Below are 22,447 nucleotides of genomic sequence, written 5' to 3'. Positions count from 1 at the left end.
TGGTCATGTGTGCAGTAAAGGAACACCCAGGACACATCTGAAGGTCCAACTAGGCCCTAATCTCAACACCACAACAACAGGCATTAAAAGCATAGATCAGAGACAGGTCATTGCAGAGAACATGAACCAAACTAGATTAGCCAAAACAGAGGTGGTAACTAGACTACTCAAAAACCAAATTCCTCTCAAGAGAACCTATATACAACACACATCTGGCAGTAAAATCACTGAAGCATCACTCACTGATTATAGAACAGGGGCAGAGAGACCAAGCCAACAGTAGAAATGTATGTATGCTGTCTAATTCAAGAGTTTCCATTTCTCAACCATCGAATCATTGTCCGTTGAAAGTCTCATCTTATTTATCGCAAGGAAATCTTTAAATCAATTCCAGAAGCATGATTTACATGACCCAGGTACCCACATTGAACCAAGAATCCTTTGAGGACACTGACACTTTAACTAATAAGGTGATCCACTGCCTCAGGGTAAAGCAGAACTGTCTTTCTGTGATTAAATCTGATATTATGCATGTAAGAAGGTGCCCATCTGATACATCTCCTCATGATTACATTTTGGTTACATTGTGTCCAAATCAGTTGTCTGAAAATCTTATAAATTTTGAACTGCGAACATGCTGCCTTCCGTGGGGTAACGCGCTGGAAATATGTCTGAAAGAATTTCCTGCGTCTGCTATTATACTTAACATGCATCCCCCCTATCTAGTCCATCAAGGTAGTGCTACTTCTATGCTCCTTGTCACATCATATTTGAATGCCGTTGACTGACTGAGTACACAGGTTCTAATGATTTCTTGTTTTCCTAATGAAAATGCACTTTGGGGCTTAATTAGTGTTGGTACCAATGTGTCTAATTATTGTGGTCAAAAACTTATTTTGGCTGGTCCTGGTTGTACTGTGAATGTACCTGGTACTAGAACAGGGGTCTTCAACCTTTTCGTCAGTAAGAACTACTTATGTTCAGTGGAAAACATCCTGAGCTACTAATGCTTAGTATAGTGAACACATCAAACCAGATTACATTAGTGACCACACTATGCATGGTTACAAGCAGTAGACATGTCCATGCATCATGCACGGTTGCCAGCATTAATGTTAACAAAGGCTTTGTCAATTTGGGTTGCCTTGTCAAAAGTAATACATAAAAGCTATAGCTGCAGTGCTCCTGGCACCAAGGTAATAATTTAGTGATACCTTTCCCCAATGCCAAATGAATTATCACCGGACAATAGCAGATTTATATTTAATTTGAAAATTCAATCATTTTTCACCTAACACTGGTTAATGAGTTACACAAAATACACATGTTTTCGCCTCAAATACACTCTTTACTATCTTGGTAGACATATATTAATTGATCAAAGCAAATGTTTCTGATTTATTATGTTGGACTGCACAATGGAGAGCTACTTAGTGGTAGCTGGAGAGCTACCAGTAGCTCACGAGTAACTGGTTGGAGAACCCTGTACTAGAAGAAATGTGGCAAAATGTGGTCTAGCAGAAAATACACTTGCTCTTTTATCTATGGGTAGTATGGACAAAATCCCCAAAATCGGTAGCTATATTATATTTTCGCAGAGTTTGGCGAATGTTAAAACTAGCACACACATAGAGGATCTTCCTTGTCTATCAAGCACTCCTGATTCTATGTATGGTAGAGATTATTATTATCACTCTAGTATTAGCCTACTATCTTGGAACTTGGCTGAGTTATCATCAAAAAGGATGGTTCTGGGGCATGGCCTGTTGATCTGACATGGCAGTTGTGTGCTAGGCAAGCTCCGCTAGCCCCAGACTCTACCCTATCATCCTGCCTGATCCTTGCCTGCAGAGACAGCAAAGTTCCTGTCCCCAGTGGGGCAGCACTGCTGTGCAATTACTGGGCAGAATGAATATTCTGTGACCGAGCTCCGCCCTTTGTGTGTTGTGGTGACCGGGAGGCAGTGGGCCCGAGGTGGAAGCCGGCCCGCAGACTTGTGGATCGGGGGCAGCATTCAGAGTCGGTGAGTAGCTGGCTCTGTGCCGAGGCTCCCACACTTCATCACAGTGTCTGGAGGTGCTCCGCTGATCTGAGGGGCCCGTCTGGGTGGTGGACTGGTGTGTGTGGCCCAGTTGGTGGGCTGGGGGCTTGTATAGGGGCCATCTGCCGACCCTGGTGGACCCCCAGAGGAGAGAGACTAATTATTGCGGCAGTGGAGTTGCGATGCTGGAGAAGCCCGGGCAGGGAGCACGCGGGCGGATTTGTGCCCGAGGCCCAGGGCCACCGGATTTGTGCTAAATGGGCCAAAGCATGGGAGGACAGGGCTCATACTAGTGGGGTGCTCCTGACGACTGCAGCACCCGGGGGAAATCAAACTCACCTGCATTGACCAGAATATTCCCCCAAGCCCAGCACCTAATATGGGAGGAGGTGCCCACCACCAAAGTCATTCTTGCAGGAGGCCTGGGCCACAGTGGTGAACGATTGAACAGCCTGAAGTTACGTGGGACGGTGCAGGGATCCGGCACCTGGTAATTACACTGACTGGAGAGCTGAGGAGTCAGCTGAGTAGCCCCCCCTGATAACCTGGTCCCTGTGGTGTAGCTGCTTACAGTATGGCCTCTGGGGGAGCCAGACAGGGGCAGCTTGCAACAGCATTGACCCGAGGGTGAGGTACCCATTAGGGGATTTGGTGATATCCCAGCCTATGGAGGCAGTTTGGCCAGGTCCCTATGCGGCCTCTGGGCAGTGAGTCCCCCACCCGATCCTCCACTTAAGACATAGTTGGAAGACCGACTACTCTACAATTTAACTGGGCCCCACCAGGCCCTGAGTTCATAAAATGGGCAGAAGTACCCACTGGCTGTTATACAGTCTGTCCACCAGACATCCAAATCCCCTCAAAGCATAGGATACAGACAGTGCTACCTGGCTCATCAACTATGACTCAAGACAACCCAGGGAGTGGAGCTTAAAAGCAAAGTACTATGGAAGGATTTACAGAGCCCGGGATTCCATCATCCGAGACACAGGATGCACCTACCGCCACACCAGACAGTGCAACATTATTGGCTGCCATCACACAATCCATGGATATTCCGAAAATGTGATAGGCTTGTGCCAGAAGTAAGTACATAAATTCCTATGGTAATGAAATCCCAAATTCTGGATTAGCGTTGTGGATAGAGGAAATAGAATACTGTGTTTTAAGTATTTTTTTCTGTTATTCAAATGAAAGTGAACAAAGGAACAGCTGACACGTGTTTCACCCAAAAGGCCAGCGGGCCAGGGGATTTTTCAAAGCTAAATAAGAAAAGTGAGTATCAATAAATTAAAAATGACAGTAATGAGAAGGAATAGGCCTATAAATAGATGATAGTCAGATGTCAAGCGGAGGCCCGAAGAGAATGGGGTGACGTGAAAGTTAGGTGCAGGAAGATACGATATCCAGAAAACATGAGGAGGAAGGAAAGGGAAATGGAAAAAGAATTAGGATGGAATGAGACAAGAGGGAAAGGGGAAAAGGTATAGGAAGAGTTAGGTGGAGGTGGGGATTCGTATCAGTGTGGTTCAGATGGGAAGGTGATTTAAAGGGCAGATTAAATACACAGAAAAGAGGATCAAGTAACATGCATCAGAGATAGCAGATTCAACCAAATGGGGGTAAGAATATGAGGGGGAAAGAACAGGATATCGAATGAATATACATGTAAAAACACAATGATAATACCTAATTTTCCAATGTCATCACATTAATATATGATTATTACACATATGGTTTGTATTTATCAAGAGTGACAGAATTATAACATTAAACACAGATATTGTGGACTCAAAAATGTGCTCTCTCAATGTATGTAGAGACAATTATCAATCAATGTCGCATTAGAAATCAAACCAGCCGGTTCCTCAGATAGGTGCATCGAGTAAAAAGAAGAACGTATTCACTCACAATATATTTTGGTAAGGCACAATGTACAATGTGGTTTTGTGGCAAACAATATGTAAATAGAATGAAAGGCAGCAGGTTCGCCAGGTAAGTAACAATATGCATATCAATGACAGGTATGAATACATTAAATTGCAACTTAACAAGCTGTGACAGCTTCTGAGTATAAGGGCTCGAATCTGTGAAAGTAAAAAGGCAAGAGGAAAGGGATAAGGAAAGAAATTAACCAAAACACCAGAGGCATAAAATAACAGTAATAATTAAGCAGGTGCACCTCTTAAAATGGTGAATAGGTCGTGAATAAAGCATGGTTGAAGAGATCTGGCTGGTGTCATCTGGGAGAATGAATAAGTCCATCATGAGAGAAATGATGGATCTGTCATAGGAGCGGAACTGTGTGTTTGCTCACGAGGGCTAAGCTAAAAATGCACATATGGTCCATCACTAGAGCTGTCTAATATAGGTGCGGCAAAACAAAAGGAAGAAAATAGTGCAGAATTCAAACATATTAAGTGTGGCACATATACCAAAATGATAAAGGACCTGCAGCGGTTGTAAAAATGCACCTCCTTACCTAGTGGATAAGGCTGTGGGTGAGTCATTGTTAAAGGATGTACAATAAAGAAAAGAAATTAGAGCACAATCGTAAGTCAATCCCAAAGGAATGACGTATCTACTAAGCGACTGTATCAGTGCTCAGAGAAGCTAAGTGGTAAGCCGTAAAAATCATAATGCGCCAGTGTATCAAAGAATTAGACCAGAGCATACTTGGGGTGGCAGAGTCAGGGGGGAGAACCTACTAGAAATTAGGCATCGCTTGGGTATCTGAAGCATTCCAGAGTGGAATTCGTAGTGTGGTCTCTGCAGTCCGGTCAATTTCTCTCTAGAAACCTTGGGTGTAATGAGATGTCTGTACTAAAATAACTTAAACGCAACCAAGACATAGTAATAAAGGAGACGGAGAAAGGGGGCATTGTGTTTCTAATGCACCCCAATGACTACATTGCTGAAGCCAAGAGACAGCTCAATGATAAAGACTGTTACCAGAAACTGGAAACCAATCCCACCAAGCAAGTCCTCTCGGACCTGAAATTGAAACTTGACATATGGTACAATAGCAGTCTTCTTACTTTGGAAGAACACATTAACCTTTACATTCATTATCCCAAAATATCAACCTTATATCTTCTCCCCAAATTACACAAAAATTGCTTTCCACCCCCTGGCAGACTAATAATAGCGGGTATTAACCCAATCTGCTCTAAGATAGGGGAATACATTGATTACCAACTACAACCCTACATGAAAGTTCTTCAGTTCTACATATGTGACACCAAGGACATTCTATTTAAATTGGATAATATCCTGTGGGACTCAGATTGCATACTTACAACCATCAACATTGTAAGACTATACATGTCAATTTGACATGAAGATGGCATGGAAGCCATGCGGAAGGCGCATTGTATCTTCCTGCACCTAACTTGCACGTCACCCAATTCTCCTTGGGCTTCCACTCGACATTTGACTATCGACTATTTATTGACCTAGTCCTAATGACTACTGTCTTTTTGATTTATTCATGCCCACTTTTCTTATTCAGCCTTGAAAAAGCCCCCTGGCACACTGGCCTTTTGATCGAAACATGTGTCAGCTATTCCTGTGTTCACTTGCATTTGAATAAAAGAAAAAAATACTTAAAGCACAGTATTCTACTTCCTGTATACACAACGCCAATCCAGAATTTGGGATTTCCTTACTCTAGGATTTTATGTACTTACCTGTGGCACAAACCTATCACATTTTTGGAATACTTACCTTACACTAGGCGGTCCCTGGGTGAAACCACCTGATAGGTACATGGCGTGCCATTGATTGGGCCATGTCCCATTGTGTGTGAACCATGGCAGCACCTACTACCTGAATGCACTAACCAATCCAGATGCCAAGATCGGTGCAGTGGGGTCAGATGTCATGCTCCTGCGACAGGACCTCAGAAATGCGGCAGACAGGCTCACCGCCACTGAAACGCGAGTCTCTAGCATCAAGGAAATAGTGACCACACTCCAAAAAAAAGTCTTCTCCCTCGAGACACTGACAAAAGGCCTGGCAATGTGGGTAGAAGACGAAGAATGGAGAGCATGACACAATAACATTTGCTTTGTGGGCTTCGCCAAGGGATGCGAGGGAGATGACGTCGGGAAATGTCTAACTACCTGGCTGCTGAGCTGGTTGTCGCCTGACTCTCTCTCCTCCTGCTTCATCATTAAAAGGGCACACAGGGCTCTTCCCAGGAAGCCTCCCACAGGCGCCAAGCCCAGACTTATCATCGCCAGAATACTAAATTTCCACAACAGGAATAATATCCTTCACCAGGCCAGGTTGCGGGACTCTCTTAAGTACGAATCGCAGCACATAATGATCTTCCCTGACTAGACTAAATTTGTTCAGCGAAAATAGCAGTCATTCATAAAGGCGAACGCGTGGCTCTGCAGCCTCAAAATTGCGTTTGCACTCCTTTTCCTGGCCCGCCTAAGAATTATTTATAAATATTACACCTTGTTCTTTGATACTCCCGAGGAGGTTTTTGCTTGGACGAATGAAGAAATAAATGTTAAATCCCGCACCCTACTGCCCCTTAAATCAAATTCTTCCACTAGTGACAGCATACGTAAGCAATCCAAAACCAAAGGGAAACAGCGTCACAGATCAAGATTCTCTTGGTGATCACGGGCACACAGTAACTACAAACCATGCCTTCCTGAACACTTGGAATGAACTCGGTGAGCAAGGTACGTGACAGTGGCCTCATGGGAAATGGAACCTGAGATTCGTCTATATATGTTGTGCTGATTTGTTCTCTTACAGATTACGATTTACCTCATATATCAAGGCTACGCCCCAAGTTGGAACATCACCTGAAAAGCAAGTGAAAGTTATGGTTGTGGGTTGGCTCCCGGGAATCCATTGGAAGGGCACTATCACTAAACTACTGTTGGAGTTGCCAGGCCTGCCCGCTGCGACAGGTACTTCAGAACTTTGGGGGTAGGGTACAGTGATTGTTTATTAGTTTTACATGCTATGCTCCACATGAACATCATGGTGGCCCACTCAGACACAACTAGGGCATCGCCTGAAGGGTCCCAAATGTGCGCAACATTCACACCATGGAAGATAAGTCTATTACCTCACAGGGCATGCTCCATATTATCAAATGGAACATTTGAGGTGTCCTAGATAAAGTTAAAAGGGGGCGGTGCTTCGACAGGCCAAGTGACAGGGTGCAGATGGCCTAATGCTCTGGGAAACACATCTTATGGGAACAAAGACCTCTGTCCCTCCAGATTCGGCTTTGACTTGGTCTACCACTCTGGCTTCGCTATGGGCTCTAGAGGCTCTTCACTTCTGATACACCTTGGAGTTACATTTAAAACCACCCACACCTGGATAGACAAGTTGGGCAAATACATCTTTGTAGCAGGCACTCAATATGGTGAAAGGGTGGTCTTTGGAAGGGTTTATGTCCCCCCACCTTAAACCCAGACCTTTACTGAGCTACTAACGGCCACTAGGCTAGATATTCCAGAGGGTCTAATGCCCATTGGGGGTACTGGAACAATGTATTACTTACACAACAAGATAGATGGTGTCCCTCGGGGACATGGGATGGATGGACACATGGTGCATTCTTCAGCCAATAGAAAAAGGCTACACATACTATTCACAGGTATAGCAGACTTTTTCCCTCATCGATTACATATTTGTCCCCACTAGTTACACATAAAGGGCCTCTGACACTGATATACTGCCTAGGAGCCTGTCAGACCATGCTCCAATGTCACTCAATCTCCGGATGGGTCTAAGCCGGCCCCCCTGTCGTTGGCGGTTTTCCTCATGGCATCTCCATGATCAACAATATCAAACGCATCTATACCCGGCCATACAGCACTACATCCACTCTGACACAGGGCCTGTGACTTTGGCTGGAACCCTATGGGAGGGCATGAATCCGACCCTGCACAGTGTTGACATCTCCCTCTGTGCACGTAAACATAAACACAATAAACAGCGCAAAAAACTCACACATATCGAAGCACAATTGTTGTCTCTAGAGAGGCAGGGGCGATGTGGGGATGGGGTGCCGGCACATTGGCAAATGGTCCAGATACAGCAAATGTATCAGGATGAGTTAATGGAAGAAGCAAAGACAATATGGCTGGCATCCAGAAGTTGCATATACCAATGGGGTAGCAAATCCAGCAAGCTCTTGTATAGGTGATGCCAGCAAGTCACAAGGCCTACGCACATACTGTGCATCAGGAGCCCAGATGGGAATGTCCTGACAGTTCTGCTCTTGATCACTGGCAGCTTTGCTGACTACTATAGACAGCTACATGCAAAATGAGATTCTCTGCCAGCTGCTACTATCCAAAAATGTATTGATGACCTCCACCTCCAGGACACAACTAGGCACTCAAATTACTATTGTATAACTTGGGGCTGCTGCGGCCGAACTGTGGCCAGGCAAAGCTACAGGCCCCAATGGATTTCCTTTTTGAATTTTAAAAAAATATATATGCCACAACTGGGAGTCCCTTACTTGGCAGGGATTTAGGCCTTGGTGCATGAGGGAAGACTCCTGCCAGACTGCGGACACGCTGAATTGGTGGTGCCCCTGAAACTGGGTCGACCCCTGGAATTTCACTCGTCATACTGGCCGATTTCCCTTCTTAACCTAGAGGCTAAGTTGCCCGCTAAAGTACTGGCTAACAAACTCCTGCCTTACATAACAAATCTAATTCATGCAGATCAAGCCGGCTTTATGCCATGACGTCCAATCCACCACAACATTAGGCGAGCACATAATACCATAGCTGCATAGATCGCCTGGATGCCCTGGCTGCACTACTCTTGGCAGACATGGATAAAGCTTTCGATTCAGTCAGTTGGGCATATCTCTTTGCACTTCTTCGAAAGCTAAACTTTGGCCTGTAGTTTCTAACATATGTAAGTCTACTGTACACCGACCTTACAGCTGCGGTGAGGGTGGAGGGCTCATTTTTCTCACGATTCCCTATTCATAGAGGCACCTGCCAGGGATGTACCCTATTGCCCTATTTGTTTGCATTGGCAATGGAGCAGTTGGCGACGTGGGTGAGAATGGATGCGCAGCTGCGGCGTTTCGAATGGTCTCCAGACGTGTCCGACTGAATCACATTACATGCTGATAATGTATTATTCTTTATAACCGATCCCCACAGGTCTGGCCCCCCGCTCCTTCATATAATGGAGGTGTTTGGTGGAACTTCCGGGCTCTATATGTACACGGCCAAGTCAATTATTTGGCCGCTTGCTGGTACACAGGTGGTGGGTGCTTGGGCACAGGGACTTAGCCGTAGATGGCATGCGATACCTGGGCATCTTCCTGACAGCCTCACAACCCAGAGCACGGCAACATAATTTGGATCCATTAATGAAGCAAGTGCAGGCAGATGTTAAATCATAGTCCAATCTACCACTTAAGCTCTTCAGCTGCTCTGCCCTTTTTAAGATGTTATCCCTGTCCCGTCTGCTGTATCAGCTGAAAAATCATCCATACCGGATTCCAGTCACATGGTTTCGGCAAATCAAAACTATCCTTAGCCAGTTCATGTGGGGGGGTGGTACCAGCTGGGTGGTGCTAAGCACATGCAAACAATCTACATATTGCGTCAGCATTGCAGCAGCAGACATACACTTGTACCATGTGGCAGCACACTTGCAGATAACAGATGAATGGTGGTACGGGGACAGAGGCGATCATGCCTGTGCCGTTGAACGCCTCCTCATGGGACACACCTCTACACATGTCTACCTGCATAAAGAATCAGAGGTTTGGGCCCTGCCGCCTGCAACATGGGTGTTTTTTGGTGTATGGAAACCTTTACTGAAATGTATGGGATGGTGGGGCAAGCTCATACAGGAGACCCCACTGTGGGGTGGCGGCCTTCAATCTCAGATGGCCATGTTACAAGGCTTCAAGCACTGGGACGATATTGCTATATTGGCACTAGGGTCAGTCATACATGGGAGGACACTCAAATCCTTTCAAGAACTGGAAACTGAATTCCATATTCCATGCACACAATTCAACAAGTATTTGCAGTTCCGACATGCCTTGACCCTATGCATCGAAGATCTGTTGACACTTCCTGAATTCAATCCACCGGAAGGCAAACTGCTCATGGTCGCATAAGATTACAAAAATATATCAAAACCTCTTTACAAATACCCACAACTCATTGAAAGATCTTCTAGAGATATGGCATGCCGAAATAAGCCCACTGGACGATGATGATAGGAATGAGGCCCTTGAGTCCCCTTATTCAATTTAAATATCTACATGGGGCATATTTTACATGATATAAACTGAGGCAGTCTGGCCTGGTGCCCTCTCCTACCTGTTGGCGCTGCAGTGCTGCGAAAGGCTCCTTCTTACACTCGGTTTGGTCATGCAGTGCACTGGCCAGGTTTTGGCAGAGAGTGCTTGCATGTCTCTCAGATGTCCTAGTTTGGGAGCACCCTATAGCCCCCACACTAGCTCTTCTACACATAGCTGGTGAAATCCGGGGCAATAAATACAAACGCCATCTTTTGATTTTGGGCCCACCATAGCTAAGAGTGACAGGGCCTAGCTCTAGAAAGTGACCACCCCTGATAGGTGTATGAAAGCAAGGTCTTGATTTATGTATGGGCCTGGAGCACCTTGTATTCATTGTCCGAGAATGTCCATAAAAAAATACAAAGATAGGGCAGCGCTGGGCAGACTACCGTGGTATTCTGATGCACCCCCCCCATCATTGGACGTGCATGACACGCCCTAACTCAGGCATAAATATCTATGATAAATCACATTTCATATACAATAGGTTAATTAGATGTCATAGGGAACATGATGGGCAATACAATGGGGCTATGGCATGTGTTGGTACCACTGTTGAATAAAGCTTAGATACTGATGTATCTGTTGTTTAATGTATGCCATGCATATGTACTTTATCAATATGCTCATGTTTAACGGCCCTATGGGTCCAATATGGCTTGTAATACAAATACAATATGTTGTAAGAAAACAAAAATTGTGTGCCTTATATCGAGGACCATGATGTTTGAATGTTCAAATAAACATGGGCTACCAAGAAAGTGTTATAAATGGATTAACCACTTTTAGTGGGAAGGAAAATCACCCAGAGAGTTTTGGAAGAGCAATTGGAGGCTTCATGATTTTAATTAGGAATTATTTATTTAGTTCACCTACCCTATTGCAGACAAATTGTCCTGACCTAATGGGGATTATTGTCACCTGTTTGTCGTTTATAATCATCTATGTAAGAACGACCATGGCGAGCAAGGAATAACTCACTTTATCCCTCTTGGAAGAGGTTTTAGACTCCTTACATTCGAACACAAAAATATTACTAGCAGCTGACTTCAACACTTGCTATGAAACCTTCCCATATATTAATGAGTTTATAGATGTGGGAGATGAAATATGGGGTATTCCATAATTCACAGAGAAACCTAGGCTGAGTCTTTCTGCCACTAGATTTAAATTAGTCTCCATAACTGTTGGCAGAGGACTAAGAGCTTGCAACGGATGTACTTTTTCCCATCCCGATAGAGCACCCACGTTTAAGAGAGGATCCTATACTTACGTCATTGATTACATCCTTTTAGATGTGAGATTATGGTCACTTCTGGTCGATATGAAAGTGGACTTGTGTCCAGACAGTGACCATAACCCTCTAAATTTAACACTAACTGGGGAATCCCTAAAACGGGAAAAGAATTCATGTCACACAACATTACCGGAACAAATTTTAGCTAATAATCGTCGTTATGTTTCATAGCCAAATGTCTTTTCTAGCTAAAAACTGTACTCACAGATATAATAATGTTTGTTTCCTTTTTATCGAATTATGTAGGGTCAAGTGAAGATATTCCCATTTTAAGTATACACAACTTGTTGTTTAAAGAGATGCAAAAAGTTTTTTTATAAAGATGTGGCCCATATGAAATCAAATTTGGTTAAATAGGTAAAGTGCAATGATTATGTCTGTAAATGGGCAAGGAGCTCCTTAGGATTGGCTGTCTTGGATGTCAACAGGATTCAATTGCCGAAGCCAGGCTTATTTATAATGCTTCTCTGATTTTAGCAACTAGGAATTGAGACAAAAACATTTGGAAAGAAATGCTAGCTGCTGTCCAAACAAATGACTATCTGACCTTTTTGCGTACAGTAGCCCAATCTAGGTCAGAAAAAGTTAAACTTACCACTATCATATTTCATCTGAAAAATGGGTGTCTCACTTCTCTGATCTATATGTTGCAAAAGACCTTAACAAGTTGCTGTTCAGTGGTGATCAGATGATCGTCACCATAAGACCCTCAACAGATGGCACAGAAGTTTTTGATCCAATTGTCTTTAGTTCTGAAGACACAGCTAGAACCATCAACTCTTTAAAATCCACCATGGCACCTAGCCTGGATAAAATCTCTGTAAATCCATATAAATCAAAGCCCCAAGTCTAAACAAGTTATTTAAATTTACGGTCGAATGCAATAGCGGCAGCGGGAGAGACACCGGGATGCGGGAGAGGAGCTGAAAGGATAACAATATATACAAAGGGTGAAATTGCTAGATGTGGTGGACGAATGTATGATGTTACTATGCCATCCATTACTCCGCAGTAGGTTATAACGTGGACATTACATCGTCCACGATGTTACCACGCATGGCTTTACATCGCAAGTCATTTCTATGACTTGCGCTAGATGGCGCGCTGGACTTAGGAATAGTATAAATTACTATTCCTACAGCAGTTAGCGCAACAGCAGGGAATGTGTTGGATTTAAAAACCAACACATTCCCTGCTGTTGCGTGCCATCTAGCGCAAGTCGTTGAAACGACTTGCGATGCAATTCCATGCGTGGTAACAACGTGGACAATGTAACGTCCGCGTTGCAACTTACCTGCGTGGTATTACCAGCATTGTAAACTCTGTTTCCCTTGGTGGACTCCAGCAAAATGATGTCCTCTCTTCAAGCTGGTTTCCATCCAAAAATTAGTACTTCCGCTCAGATTTTTAGACTTGCTTCATTATATTGGAAATACATTTTATTACTTCATCAAAAGCTCTATGTGGCATTTGTAGACCTAGGCTTAGTGTTGCATTTGACTGTATTCCACATTCCAAATTGTGGCATGTTCTGTCATATATGGGGGTTCCTGGAAATGTGATCCAGCTTATGACTAAACTTCACAAACATAACTTTGCCCATGTCCGTTGTGGCCAAAAGGGTGAACTAACAAAACGCATTCCTATTGAGCATGGTGTGCACCAAGGATGCGTTCTTGCGCACACGCTATTCACCCTATAAATGAATTATGTAGTGGATATACTGGCGAACTACAGAAATGACTCTCCTGCTTTGAGTAACTGATAGGTTTCCATTTATTTATTTCCAGATGACTCTCTCCTTATTTCCAAGACACCCCTGGGGCTCCAGCTCATAATCAACAAATTCCCTGGTTTTTGTACATCTAGGGGCTTGGAGCTCAATGTAAATGAGACAAAATGCATGGTGCTTGAGGAGGAAGCAGAAAGAAATTCTGTCATTCATGTTGGTGGTGACGCCCTAGAGAGGGTGCATATTTTTGATTACTTATGGGTTTAACTACTGAAACACTTCTTTTTTTAAAATTATTTTTATTAAACACGTTGAATCAGTGTATCAGCTATACAGCAGAGAGGAGTTACATTGCATGCACAGTAATAGTTACAAAAGATACATATATACGAAGACTACACATTTGGGAGTACGTCCCTTATGGTGTTGGTGGATCGTCATGAAGTGGGGCGCTGGGGTGGGGCTACAAATATTGCCTAGGTAATCATTCTATTTGCCCCAAACCTGGGACCATTTTTGGGGGCATCCCCATGTCACATACACTGTTTTCTCCCTGAACATACACCAGTGCATGTCCGCCCTCCACGCAGCCGCCCTGGGTAGATGTGCGGCCCCCACTGTTGTGCAATATTTCTTTTCGCCATCATGACCCAGAGCTTGCTTCTCCTATTCAGGTCCATTGGCTCCCATACATTTAAGAGACATCTCTTTGCTTCGAGACGGATAGTATGTGTGAGTGCCTCACTCAGGATATCGTGGATTTTGCGCCAATACCATTGAATGTGGTCCTATTACCACAGTATGTGCATGAAGGTTCCTTCCTGTCCACAACGCCGTCTACACTCCCTTGTCTCCGTCTTCCCCATACAGACCAAACCAGGCCCGGTGATGTAAGTTCTATGCAATATCTTGAGTTGTACAAGTCTCAATCTAGCTGAGATAGCTACCTCTCGTGGGGAGGCGACTTCTTCCTGCCACTCCTCATTATCCAGTTCTATGCCGTCATCCTCCCACCTCCCACATAGTTGCTGGAGGGGGTCTGCAGTATTGTTGAGTAATTTGTCAGTGACATGGCTTTTGTGGGCATGTAGCCGTCTAGCAGTCTATCCTCAAGGGGTGGAGGACTCTGGGGAGGAAGACCCTTTTGGTAGCTGTGTTTGTAAAGCGTGTTGTATCTGCAGATATCTAAAGTATTCTGAATTGGCTAGATTGTGCTTCTGACGATGGGTGGCAAACGCTATCACCTCGCCATTTGCCCACAGGTCCCCAATCCTGGAGATCCCGATAAGATCCCACTTGTCGAACCCTTTTGTGGTCCACAGCTTAACCAGTGTCTCTGTATCCCACAGGGGGGCTGCCAACGTCAGTTTACGCTCCCACCCCAGGCTTCTGTTTGTCACGGGCCAAGTTTAGACCGAGTGTTTGGTCGGCCCCGTCAGGGGGGATCATTGGGTTTTCGAGTAGAGCGCCCTATTGTAGTTTCCTCCCGACAACAGCCATCTCTCCATAGCGAATCTCAATAGAAGCGTGCTATACATTCCGATTCAACAAAAACATAAACAAACTCAATCCCCCCAACCCACCTACCCCCCTCCCTGCTCCCCTGCACTCTGGGCTCGAAACTGCCCATGTACTTGATAAAGAAATGCAGAGTGCCTGTCACCCAACTGTTGAACTAAAAGTAGAAAAGTGGGGTGTGTGGTGCTCCATTTCCCTGATCCCCCCTGTACTTCTCCTGTATGGTACCTCACTGAGGGGGGCCCAGTCTCAGGATCTTACTCAGAGGCAGTTCAAGGCTATCCATCAGTTCGTGTTGCCCTGAATCGAAGTACCTGTTGCCGTATGGGTTAATGACAAAGTTTGTCTGGGTGATAGTTCAGTGGCTCCGACAAGCTACCTTGTGTTTCGTGCTTAAGCTCGATATGGCTGGTATCTCAGTGGGAAGTATGCTCCTTGGCCCCTCTCCATCCCTCCAGCCACTCAGAAATTGCCTCAGGAGAGTCAAAGAGCCAGGCTTTTCCATCAACTTCTACCCGGAGCTGAGCGGGGAACAGCATCGCATATTTCATACCTTTGTCTCTGAGATGTTTTTTGATTACAAGAAAGGATCACCGTTGTTTCTGGACAGCTTGCGTGAAGTCAGGGAAGAAGGCAATCTCGGCATTCTGGTAATGAAATGGAGGGGCTTCCCTGGCGTTTTGTAGTATGATGTCCCTATCATGAAAATTGAGCAGTCTGGCCAGTATTGGATGAGGGGATACTACAGGTTTCAGCCGCCCCCAGGGACGCTGTCCCCTTTTGATGACAACATTTTTTGACAGCCCGTTTGGTTTCAGGTGATTCAGGATAAGATCCTCGATGAAAAGATCTGTGGCCTGTCCTTCCGCCTTCTCCGGGACCCCAAGGATGCAGATGTTATACTTCGATCTAGGACTAAAAAGAATTGCAGAGTTGGCTACACTCAAACCTTTAGTGTATTGGGTCTGCCTTTGGTCCACATCCGAGCCAAGAGACTACAGAGATTCTCTTATAGATCTTTTAAATGTTGCGGGAGTAAAGACAGTACCCTGGATTACATTTTTGCTTGGTTTAGAAAGTTGGGATTGCAAAGGCTTTGGGTTGAGTCAAATATTATTCGTAAAGCTGATCTCAAAGTCCTGAAAACATGTTATCGGGCACGTATTTAACGTTTATAAACACTAGGTTCAATGGATCCTCGACCAAAATGTTTTATGATTTTAAGCTCTTTCCACTCTTTGAGCAATTTTTTGTTTCAGTTTGTGTGTCCCTAGCCAAAAGTTTGTATATTTGCTTTCGATTTTGTAACCTTCCGCTAAGATCATTTATTAATAAATGAAACAAGGATCCAGTTTCTAGTATTTGGCCAGCCTGTGGCTTGGGAAGTGAAAATGAGGCACACATAATGTTCTGCTGCCCAGAGTACCATGATTCACACTGCAAATGGATTTGCCTAATATGTCGGAACCTGGGATTAACCAGTTGTCTAGCAGCACACAGAATTTTAAAAAGTGATACTTCTCCTGTAATTGTCTTTGCTGTTAGTACATTTCTACTGGATGTTTGGTACAAGTGAATTAAAATTACAATGGCAGTAGTTTTCCAACTATGCTTATTTTTTTTATCACTACCCAAATGTTATCAATACATAATTTTTAACTTTTTTAGACTTCCATGAGATCTATGAAGAAACTCCTAATCTTTTTGCTTTTTGCACATAGCCTATGGCTGTTCTTGCACTGATTGTATATGGGAATGGAATTACATTCATAAAGATTTTATTTTGTTGTTAAGCTGATGCTTTTAAATTGATTTGGACATCTGCTATTTTATATTTACATTTCTAATATTTTGATACATTGCTATTGTCATGTGCATGTTTACTTTGATGGTTCATGGAAACTGAATAAAGTACTGTTACTACTAACGTACAGTATACACACTTGATTGCTTAGGTTAGTCAGACCCAGTGCAAGAAAAGAGACAGGCTATATCAATGGTTTCAATTTCAGTCTTGGAATTCAACCCAGGGATGATAACAGATGATGGGGATATGAACTGTGACTGGATTGCAATCAGGTTTTTCTGCAATTGGAAATCAAAGAATGACAAATTGTACAGCATATTATAGTTTGTTTCTCAAGTCAGTGTTCTCAGAGGTGAAATGGAGTTTGGCATCAAGTGAGACCTACCGGTACCAATATCGTGGTGAAACTCACTGAAATTGTACAAAGGAGTGTGACCTGATGGCAATTTCCCAATCACTATATCAACTCAGTCTCTAGATCAATATATACATGGAATATCCAGAATGGGTATTTATAGTTGTATTTCTAGACCATAGATTCTCCATTCAATAGATGATTGGGCGTTGAATGTGCATGCAGTTGAAACATCATTGCTATTGTATTAAAGTACATGTGTGGTATATATTACATGGTTGTATCCTCCTCTTTGTTGATTTAAAGATGTTGGATGATGGCACTGATGAAGGACCAAGTGGGATAGCCTTTTATTGATACTTTATTTCTTAAAGGTTGCAAGGATAGTATATGACACAATAAATGAGATTTCAAAGGTAAATGTGGCATTACTGCAGTTTCAAACACTTTCACCTGCATATCCAAAAATGATTCTGCTGAGTGTGAGCTTGGATATTAGATTTACATGCATTCAGATTAGGCATAGCTGCGCACTTATGGGCATTAATTAAGCTTTAGGCTAAGTGGTCTCACCACTACAGTCATCCCCTTGATTTGTTACTTCTGGACACAATATTAGTTTCTCTAACTTCTCCCCAATCTATGTTGCAACATTATCTCTTTATATCAATGCTTTGTGCCTCTGCATGTTGTACACAGCTGTGCTCTCAGTTTTATGATTTTGTTCAACATTCACCCTAATTTACTGTATAAGCCATTGTTTTACCCTACATCTGAAATCATGAACACACCCTTGGTCAATATTCCCCTTTAGAATGATTGGTAACCCTTGGCCCCTCACTCTGTTGAATTATCTGATACCTTTGAATTTAGCTTTTTTAAATTCTTTAGGGATCTTCTTATCCACAACCTCATGAAAGTTAGCCACACTAAGATCCATACACCAAACCTCTTGCACATACTATTTTACACAGAAAGATTTAACATGCCATCCTAGATTCAGAATGTTTTCAGTCTTTTGTCTCATCTATGATCCACTATGATTACTCCCTCCAATATGATGAACCAAATATTAGGCAAGTCTCTTAGAAAGCATTGCAACATGACGCAGCTCACCTGATTTACAGATCCAGTCTGTGGGCACATTACTTCCACCCTGATATCATTGAATTTGCTCCCACAAAAGGCAAGATGTACTTTCACATTGACATGCCTGATGTATACTGCAGTACAGATAAACTACACATTATACCTTTAAAAGAAAATACAAAACCAACATACTTTGCATTGAGAGCAAGCAATACATCTGCTGAGATACCACTATGTTTATTAAGCAGAAGATCCTGGTACAATCGCACACAGGAAGGCTAAGGCAATTGATCTTCTGGCAATACATTTCTACAAGAAAGAAAAGATAAGATGCAACTTCATTTCAATCTGCATTTCAATAACTCCTCACTTGCAGTCCTGTCCGACTAAAAGAAATGTTTACACGTTTCAATTTAAAAATGAGCAGTCCCCTACCAGTGTATCTTGAATTCCATGCTATGGACATCATATGTTTCCTGTGAAGTCACTATATCTTTTGCTGCACTTTGGTCCACTCAGTATTGTGTCACATTTCACTGACACTGTGATCAGGCTATTTCATACAAAATGTTTTCTTTTAAACCAATGGCCTAAAAACATTGGAGAGAGGTTCAACTGAACTGCTAGCCTAGTCAGTGAAATCTGTGAAATTGTATCAGCTATTGATCCTCAAATGTTACTAGAAAACAGGAATGAAAATCAAACCTTTGCAATTGGTGTAATGGCATCCTTGAGAAAAAGCATTGAACATAAATAAACGAAGACCCTCTTTTACGGGATTTTGGCATAGGGCAGCACAGCAAGGCACCTTGCTGCACTGCGCTATGCCAAAGTGAAAGGGCAGTAATGCACTGTATTTATGCAATACAGTACATCCCAGTCTTTTCTCCATGCGCTGGTGTCATTTTGGCAGCCTAGAGCCAACATATGCAGCATTGCACCATGGTGAAAGGGTGCTTCTGTTGCATGCAGGATTGTTTTTGTCCAGGCAGGGGCAACTTTGTGCACAGAAACATTCCTAAGAGGCTTCTGCACCACACATGGAAAGAGGAAAAAACAAGAAGTAAAGTTATTTCTCCACGTTATGCCTCACCTCGGGGGGCCTAAGATTTTAACACAGCATCAAAATCCATGAGTGTTGTATGGGAAAACTCACCACCACATCCATGGAATGACTTCTGGGCACAGAGTAAGGCAAAGCAGTGATGTGCGCTGTGTTGCTTTATTTAGGATTTATGAGGCCACTCTGCCATGCAGGGTTTGCTTTGCTTCATAAATCTGATTCAAACCCACGCGTCATGCATGTACCACTTGACATGGTGCTACAGCGACACAGGCTCTCATAAATAAGAAATTCCATCTAGAGGTTCATGGTTTAAAACTTAAAATGCCATTAGCAATGTGATGGCTTTCTATTTCTTAAACGGAAATAGCAAATGCTCATTACTGTTATTTAATTATTTATTTGTTTGATTGTTTTTTTACACACAATATATAACTTTATTATAATTGTTTTCAGCAACACCCATAACAGATATTTACATTCAATAAAAATAGAACAATTAAAAACAATAAGAATCCATCAGAAAGAAGATAAGATTTTCAAACTTAAAGGATCTCCTATGGGTAGAACACATAAAAAGTAATAATGTAAACACAATTACATACATCATAGTTCATAGCAGCAAGATGCGATAAAATACTATTGACAGACGCCAGGGCATAACAAAGCTAATTGAAGCCCCAAATCTACTTTAGCCTTTCAACATAATCCAGGCGGCCTATAAATAGCAGGCTACCGTCTCATAGATTTGTGGAACATCTGTTCTAAAGCAAAGTGTGAGTCCATTCTTGCTACTCAAAACTGAGAATAGTTTAAAAAGGGGCCACAGACACTTACGGGGCAGGTATCTAGATTCAGCACCAAATAATAACAAATGCAGTTTACTAACAAGCACATTTGATAAAATGTATACTTATATAATTTAGTAGGAAAATCTCCAAACAAAATTTAAGATATAGTGTGCGGCGTGCCTCCAAAAAAAGCACATTAAGGTTGGCTTTATCTCTAGTGCCCATATTCAGGGCGGGAACTAGGGCGGTGTGACTGGTGCCACTGCACCAAGTGCTAACTTTGTGTGTGGGCACTGTATATTATGGTTTTAAAAGCACCTGCTGCTGTGTTCTTTACCTCCAGCAATTTTCAGGCAATAATAAAAATGTCAAGATAAATCTGGTGATTAAACTTCTTCCTGGAGAGAGAGACCTATCGGAGAAAATATGCCTGCTGCAAAGAACATGTACCATACAGTCACAAAGTGCATAGAATGAAAATAGGGCTGTATGTTACTGCTTTTGTCAGCGAGATCCTATTATTACTTGCAGTTTATAAGTTAAAACCCTAATGTAGAACAGTGAGCAATTAATTGACATGAAAGACCTGCATGAAAACTGCAAGCTGGAGGTTAGAGCATTATGATTTTTCCCCCAGTCTTTCATTATCCTAATGTTGCAAAATCAGTTCTTTTGGGTAGAAATCAATTCTTATTATTAAATAGAACCCCCAACCATGGTGTTACATTTTACATTCTAAGTTTGTGTTTCTCCAGAACAAGCACTCTTAATCTATACTACCTTCTAGTATGAATGACATGTGACTCCTACATCTTGTAGTCCTCTGACTTATGTAACATTTTCTATACACTGATTAACATATGCATGATTGATTGTCTCTGTGTAATATGTGTGTGATGTAAAGTGCTTTGACACACTACACTGGTATGAGTGGCACTATCAAACTAATTAAATGCATCTAAGAGAGAGTGGTAATGGAGACTTGAGGGGCACTTTTAAATGGTGGTAATGAGGAATCCATGGCAAAGGTGGTTATTGGGGGGCACCAACAAACATTGTCGCATCGGGCACCACCAGCGCTAAAGCCAGTCCTTCTCCTATGCAGTTAATCAACAAATAGCTAGCAGTCTTACATAAATGATCAGCATGGGCAATGTAGTTTTAAATGTGCAAAGGGATCTGTAAAAAAGTGTGTCCTCTTCTAACACGACTGTTGGCAATTTATCAAACATCAAGAAATCAAAGAAACTCTCCATTAGGTCATGAGTTCTATGCTTTACAACTAAATGTGATGAAATTGGATGTTTTTCTGAAAATAAAACGTTCACTATCACAACGTAGCTTATAACATCATCACACCACAAAAGGTAATTCGGACTCTTCCTCTATATTTATGCTCATCCTTTTTTCCCATTTTTCATTCTATGAGAGAAATCCAATTAAAATTCAACTGAATTTTATAGTGGTTCCCCAGTATGTTGAAATCCACTCTTCTAATTGCATTACTCAAACAAACGTCACCACACTTAAGTGACCTATCAAATTACGAGCCAATTTCACGATGTCCAGAAATGGCCAAATTGTTAGAGTAGACAGTGCTTAATCAATTATCAGAAGATGGAATTGCATATAGGTCGCAGCATTGAGACTATGGTGGAGGTTGATCTGGATGAACTGTGCTGGTCTGTGGAACAGGGTCTGCCTGCAGTCCTGATTCTACTTGATTTCTCTTCAGCTTTTAGCCCTGGAAACCACCAGATCTTTCTATCAAGGCATGAAAGGGAGAGAGCAGAAATGGCCCATATTTACAAACATATTTCTACTCTCTCCCTACGTAGGTGCAGCCTAGTTATAGGAAGGAATGTTTGTATACAGCATTATGACTCCCCAATATGCTGATGGTAAACAATTCTACTTGAATGGCTCTTCTGTTTCAGCCATCTAACACTTCAAACACTGCTCGCACATTATTCAGACTTGGCTGTCTAGCACCTACCTGAAGCTTAAGACAAAATTCCTATTATTTACCATCAACAATATACAATGCAAACCTGGCTCAATGACATTAACATTGATGGTTTTGAACCTCTAACTCTCAACAAATGTCAAATGACTTGGATTCACTGTGGGCACCATTCTCTTACTCATGGAACACATTGCCAAAAAAAAGAAGATCCTGGTGCCACCTGTCTCCTAAAAAAATGTGCAACATTTCTCCCAGAAAGAGTTTTCAGAGCTGCTGTTCAAGACCTTGTACTCTTGCATCAAAATAGGGGTGTAATGCCCTAACGTATGGCCTGCCAAACTCCACTCTAACACCACTTAGGGGCATCCTACATGTCGCACACATATCATTCAGGACATGAAGAAATATGATCAGAACAGCCTTAGTCTAATGGAACACCATTGGCTCCCCTTGCCAGCA

This window comes from Triturus cristatus, chromosome 5_2 (genome assembly GCF_964204655.1).
Source record: "Triturus cristatus chromosome 5_2, aTriCri1.1, whole genome shotgun sequence".
Taxonomy (NCBI): domain Eukaryota; kingdom Metazoa; phylum Chordata; class Amphibia; order Caudata; family Salamandridae; genus Triturus; species Triturus cristatus.
This window is presented reverse-complemented; position numbering follows the sequence as displayed.